At 41.1% G+C, this 7,112-nt stretch overlaps 1 pseudogene; it reads left to right on the top strand.

The window, feature by feature from the left end:
• The first annotated feature begins 3,869 nt into the window (after nucleotides 1–3,869).
• LOC115860010 (small ribosomal subunit protein uS2 pseudogene) lies at nucleotides 3,870–4,860 on the top strand (annotated as a pseudogene).
• Nucleotides 4,861–7,112: the final 2,252 nt, after the last annotated feature.

Genomic DNA, 7,112 nt, shown 5'->3' with positions numbered 1-7,112 from the left:
TATCTCACATTGCTATAAATATTACTGTGCATCAAAACATTTGAAATTGTTTTCCTCATCTTCTTTTTTTCACTTATGTAAATAGTCTTGAAAATAACTGTATCTTCCTATATTTTTTAAAGGTAGAAGATTAATCTCTATAACTGCAGGGAAACAAGACTTTCTGAAATGTAATACTATATACACATACAAAGTAAAGAACAGTAAGACCGTATGTGAGATCTTACAAAGAGATTGACTTTTTTTAGGACAATTTATCATTTGTCGTGTATCACCATTTTCTAGAACTTTTCTAGCATTGTTAACACAAATTGCATTCTGTGTCCCCAGTAGAACCCTTATTAGTGGCCTGGAAATAAGGGTTACTCTGATCATCAGGCCTCAGAGAAAGGAGTTGTCTGGTTCCAAGAAAGTCATTGGTTTGCTTTCACTGCCAGAGTCTGATATTTCAGTGTAGAATTACCTCATTGTTTTCTGCCTGACATGCTTTGTTTCAACTTCTCAAATCTCAGCAGACACTCATTTAAAAAACCCTCCACAATGGTTTGTTCTCAGAAGGATTTTCTTTCTTTTTCTGAGTCAATTCTGAGCAGTGAATAAGATGTGTTTTTCTTACAGTTGTCAATGAAAGACTATCCCTTTAACTGCCCAGCTTATTAGTCATATGCATTGCCTTAAGATATTGCCCCAAAGATCAATATCCTGATATCCTTTCCATCTGCCTAGACCAAGATAATTAGGCTCTTTACTTTGTTTTGTGTGTAATGAAAGAGGCAACTATTGCTCGTAGGGAAAAAAGGCTACATCCCTGTGGTAAACGTATTGACATTTACAGACACTGGCAGAGCACAACATGGGGAGAGTAATGAGAAATTTGACTGCTTTCCTCTCTCTCTCTCTGCTTCCTGTTTTAGAGCTGCTACATCCCACAGTGAATTACTAGCTACAAAGAGAAGGGACTGCTTAGGGACTGACAATTGAGAGCATTTACAATTAGCTGAATTGATTAACCTTTACAAATGCTGTTACTTTATGAGGTGTGTTTCTCAGCCCTGGTTGAACAGTATGCGTTATTGATTCAACATACTCCTTTACGGAAGCCCTGATTGGTCTGTGACGCCACCCGTCATAATGCCTGCCTTGGTAATCGTTTCTACATGTTCTTGGGAAAACTTGACACGGAAGGCTGACTGGCATTATGTAAATGGGGTCCACGTCTCCCTCTCGGAAGGCTGTACAGCCGGCGGAATCCAGGGCATTCAACTGCATCCCTATCGCCAGGCGCATACACAAAGAATACCAGCCTCCGTGCCAACCTCTCACTGCAGCCCAGTTCACAGCCTCACTCCCAAAAAGCAGCCTGCAGGAGGGAAAGAGCCCCAGACACTCCTCCGATATTTCCATGTCCTCTGTATTCCCTGATTTTTTACGTGTGTGTGTGTGTGTGTGTGTGTGTGTGTGTGTGTGTGTAAGGGAAAGGGGTGGTGGTAAATTATCCAAAAAATTGAATTGTATTTAGCTTAATTTTTTTTTTTTAAGACTGCAGACTGACTTTGAGTGCCACTTCAGCCAGTGATTCCAAAATCTATAGTGGAAGGCATTTTCCTTTAATCAGTTTCATTCAAAGAAGCTCGGTGCTTAGAAATAATAAATAATACCTAGGAATGGCTGCCTTCCATCCCTCATGCCCCAAAGAACTATATGAATACAAAAAAAAATACTATTTGCTTTTCCCTCCCTTCTTGCTTCCCTCTCTCTCCACTTTCTTCCTTTTATCCTTCCTTTCTTTTTCATTTCAAGGTGTACATTTTTGTGATTGTAAAGATAAAAAGACTAAAAGCTTGAAATACATACTACAGAATAAATCCATCAGCTGTTCCGTCAGCATTCCTAAAATGCATACCGCATCTAAGACCAGTTATATGATTTGCGGGGTGTAGGGCAAAATGAAGATGCAGGGCCCCTTGTTCATAAATTATTAAAAATTTCTAAACAGCAACAGCAGAGTATTTAAACCCAACTCAGCTCTTCTAAGTATGAGACTTAAGTGACGGCACAGGTCACATGCCCAGGAAGTAGGCTCTGCCTTCATCTTTGACACTGTTATTTGGGAAAAGATTGAGGGAGGCATGGGCCTGGGAGGGTGGTATTTGTTTTCTTTCCCAACTCAAACTTAAACTTCCCTGTTGTGAGACTGGTGTATTCCAGATCATGCTGAATTGCATATGCTTGTTTACCACTTAAACTGCTGCTTAACTGGGTCTGAACTGAGAGCACCACCCTTATGCCCATCTTCTGCACAGCGGATCCCAGCGACTTGAAGCACTTTTATCCATGCCAGAATTCTGAGATTGGAGCGTTTGTCACTTTGTGCATCCAGTAATGGCTGAAAAAAGTTTGTTTTGCTTTATGTGATTAAACTGAATACTTGGCTTGATGCACATGCAAATACATGTGCATTTATTCTAATATAATACATATATATATTCAAATACACGGGACTTTTTCATACATGAATGTGCGTAACAGAATTGAGTTTATGGCATTCCAAGAAACAGATGAACAATGATGGAAGACAGCCATTTCTTTTTTAATGAAGAATTGATGCATTTTTAAAGGAAAAAAATCAGGAAGCTGCTCTAACAAAGTCTGCAGCATTCACAGCATGACAAACAAATTAGAAAACAGCAGATGCAGCACAAATTAAGATGTATTTAGCACAGCAGCCCATCAGATGTGTGAACGTCTTTTGTAACTCAGCTCTGCAAGGTTGATGTATCGCACTTTAGACAGCTGATAATGAACCCTCCTAGCAATTAGAAGTGGAAATACCAAGGAGTCAAAATTGTGCTGTTCCCAGTGGGCCAAAAAAGGAAAAAAAAAAAAAAAACCTGTGTGAAATTTACTTCTTTATGTGCTTGCAAAACAAAGAGAATGTTTCAATTTATATACTGGTGTGTTTGAATTCTCCTGCCTTTTAAAAATTCCTACTTCATTTTAATTACCATCTGATTCTAAAGTGTCATTAAATAAGCATGAATTCTGTTGCAGTCAAACACGTTTTATGGCCAACACAATGTCTCTCCTTTATGGGATGCATTATTTAGTAATCTTACATTAAGACAATAACTTCAATCATTGTGCCTTCAAATGGCAATAAGCATGGTAATAGCTTTGCTGAGCTCCTTCCTGACTTTTCTATCATTGTGTTTTCCCTTTAATATTAGAGCATTGCTTTTATTTCTATGCAGAGTGTGTTTTCCCCAATTTCTGTTTTCTGAGAGTGGAAGCACTTTTGCAGTAGGGAACAAAGCATCAAAGTCCATTTAATAGGCCAAATTCTATCCCAATCCAGTGTCAGGCTAAACATGCACTGCTAATGTTTGCTTTTTTTCCCCATCAATATTTGATTTAAGCAAGCATATCATTTCCTAGGAGGAAGAGGTGCCTGGTAGTCACTCCTTAGTGCTAGCAACAAATAGTCCAGCATTTTGTCAAGTATGGATTTTGACAACCCTAGCTTGAAAGAAATCACTGGGGAATAAACCAAACAACAGAAAGGTAACAGATAAGAAAAGGAAACCTAATTGGTGTACTCTGCCTAGGAAAGAGAGGTCTGATAGGTGATTTAAAACGTAACCCTCTTATGTGAATAACCTCAGATGATTCTGATGTTCATGATCTTAGCTAAATTAGCATCACAGTTACAATTTCCTTTTGAGTCTGTTTGCTGCTATTATGTTGTTGAAATCTGTATTCTTAATCTCTGACCTCCAAAGAGCAAACTCCCAGGGTCAATTCTAAGTTAATTTAGAGGAACGTAAGGCTCAACTGAAACATACACTCATATTTCTGTAAGGCTAATACAAATGTCCAAGTGCATATGTGCTGATCTGTCATATTGTGAACACAAGGGATGGAATTTAGTTCTCAAGGTGGCAGCCTTTCTGAGCTACCCAGAGACGTGTCCAAATGGCATTGCCCTGGGTTCTGGTCATAACAGGGAAACATTCACAACGTCCAGAGCCCTTCATGTCCCGCGGATAAAGGAGGAGGCTGTCCTCACAGTCCCTGCAGCAGGAACCCACTTGGGTGGCACCAATCTTGACTTCCAAATGGAACAGTTCATTTACAAAAGGAAAAGTGATAGCATCTACATCATAAAGCTTCAGAGGACCTGGGAGAAGCTCTTGCTGCAGGCTGGTGCCATTACTGCTATTCAAAACCTGGATGGTGTCATGCCATATCCTCCATCTGTGCTGAAGTCTGTGCTGCCACTGGAGCTGCTCCTATTGCTGGCGCTCCACTCCCAAAACTTTCACTAACCAGCTCCAGGCAGCCTCCCAGGAGCCCCGACCAACTTCCGGTGGTTACTGATCCCAGGGCCGACCACCAGCCTTTCACAGGTTATGTTAACCTGCCTACCATCACTCAGGGTAAAGCAGACTCTCCTCTGCACGGTGTGGACATTGCCATCCGGCGCATGGGAAGGGACGTCCCTCAGCGGATGTGACGTGCTGGAGGACGGCCGGGAAGTTCGACGCCTGCGCGGCTCCATCTCCCGTGAGCACTTGCGGGAGGTCTCTATAGAGACCCTGAAGAGGTGGAAAAGGGTGAGCAGGTCGCTCCTGAAAAAGTGTTGGCCCTGGAGGAAATTCAGGGCATATGAACTGCTCCCACTCTCGAATTTACGACTCCTCAACCCGCGGTGGCAGACCGGCCTGAAGGCACAGGTGCCCTCGCAGCCTATTCATCATTTCCTGCTGAACAGGAGCCCAGCCCGCCTCGGAGAAGACTTGGGCAGTGGCTCCCACCGCTCAGGCCACTGAATGGGTAGGAATGACCACTGAGTGGTCATAAGCTGTTCTTCCTTAGGCTCTTAAACAGAAAATGAAGCAGAGACTATTAGAAATTATGTGACAGAGTCCAGAGGGCATGAACTAGCAGGGTGGAGAACGGAATAGGCCTGCAGCTATTTGATTGATTTGTTTGTGGATTTTTTTCCCGTGTTTAAAAGTTAATGCAACAATTTTAAAATCAGCAAATTTTCATGCAGAAATTTGGATTTTAGCTTTTTTGTTACTTCAGCTAGCAAAGGGCTTGTATTCTCACATGGTCACAATTGGGGGACTCTCTGCCTTCAGATGGGCTGGCACTCTGCAAGTTTCCACAGTCCCCCACCTCCGCTGCCTCTTCCACTGAGCCTGTGTGTTAGTTACTATTCATCATGCTGCTTGCGCTGTTGTTTTCTCAGGCCCCAAAACTTTTCTTACTCAACTGATTTTCTTATTTATGTTACCTGTCCAGCCCTTATAAACATTTATGTTTATGGCCCCAACTGTTCTTAGTATCCTCATTTATGAAATCAGAGGGATGAATTAGGAGATATATTTTTCAAATCTAACATCCTATGATTTTGTTTTCTATTAATATTTATACAAAACTTGAGGGGAAAATAGATTCATTAGAATAAGGAGACATTTAGGGTAGTCATGAGAAAGAAGTGCTAGAATAAAATGTGAAAGAAACATTGTATTTTTTTCCTGCTGGCTATTTTGAACTCTCTTTATCCTTAAAGAACGATAATCCCTTACATCTGTGCAATGCCATAGTACTTGTGAAAGTGCTGTCATATAAAAGAACCTCTTTGAGCTCATTTTATGAGGCTCTTTTTTAGAAAAGACATGGATGAAAGGTGATAGATAATCCCATCTAGGATGAACTCCTTTCTGGGTGTGGGGGGTAAATTAATTGCTTTATCATGGTTTCTTCTGGCTGTGTAATTCCATTTTTCATCAAGGCTATGACCTTTCCTAAAAGAGAAGTTATTACACTGAGAAGGAGTGAAGCTGTTAGAACCTGTTTGCTCCTTAGGAAGATGGTTTAACCCAGGTTTCCCCTTTTATACTGATTTATGAGGCAGGTGGTACTAAGCAGTCTCCAAGCTTATTACAACTATTTTCATTTCAGTATTGTGAATCTAAAACAAACAACGATGTTTAGAAATAGCTGGAGAGACTTGGGTAATTTCTAAGTCAGTCTCCAGTTATGTACTGTCATGTGTGTAGAAGTCATCAGCAGATTTCTCTTTTCTCCATTTCCACCTTAGCTGGGATTTGCATGGAGAACAATGTTGGGATGAGTATCCAAACCTGTAAGGATAATGTGGTGCCTGAAAAAGACCTCTGGCCACAGATTTCAGCAGCCAGGGTCCTGGGCTTGCCACTTACCCTTTGTGTGAACTTGACTCATCTATGAAAGCGGAGTGTTACTTCAGCAAAACCTGGCTTCCCCTCTGAGCCAGACACATGGACCTCTGAATGGCTTCCATTACCCCTCCCACAACTTCCCACTACTCATTCTCAAAACTGGTGAAGACAATAAGTGTTGTAAAGCTTCGCTGAGGGAGAAGTGTTTTTGTTCACAATTACTAAAAACTTTTTCAGAGACAATATTTAATCATATTTGAGCTTCAGAAAGTTGCTTATATCAGATGGTGGTGGGTACAGTTAGATTCAAGGGTAATCTGAACACAGCAGTGAGGTAGTATATTTTCAGCTCCCTTTCCCTCTTCGCATCTTCCCCTCCAGTAGTGCTCATATCTGTAACAGTCCAAAGTTCTTTGATCACCCAGATCTCACAACTATGCCTATTGAACTAGGATCTTCTCCTCCAGATCCTAGCCCATTTGCTCATTCCACCAAAATTGGGATGTCCTGGTTTAGTGAAGCCTGTGTTCCTAAACCGGTACAGCAGTTTACATGTAGCTCTTAAGGCAAACAGTGACTTAAGATCGTGTCCGTCTGTTTCCTTTGCATTCTAATCAGGGACATTCACAACCACAATCCACAAACACATTATTGTTATTAAGGGGAGAATTACAAATACCAAATGGTTGAATAGGGGGCAGAGTCAGCAGTCTTTCCAACAATCAGCAAAAGGCTGATGAAAGGATAAGACTATAGGATAGCCCAGAACACTGTAGTATTAATGACATTCAAAAATTATCTTCTCACAGGTGCAGTCTTCTGGAGAGGGACTTTTTCATAGGAAAACTCCAGGTTTCTTCTTTGATTGTGTGTGCATAATACCAGCATTAGAAAATTTTATTA

The sequence above is a fragment of the Globicephala melas genome, chromosome 3 (assembly GCF_963455315.2).
Source record: "Globicephala melas chromosome 3, mGloMel1.2, whole genome shotgun sequence".
Classification (NCBI taxonomy): domain Eukaryota; kingdom Metazoa; phylum Chordata; class Mammalia; order Artiodactyla; family Delphinidae; genus Globicephala; species Globicephala melas.
Note: the sequence above shows the minus strand (reverse complement) of the source record. Positions and strands in the feature narration are given on the sequence as shown.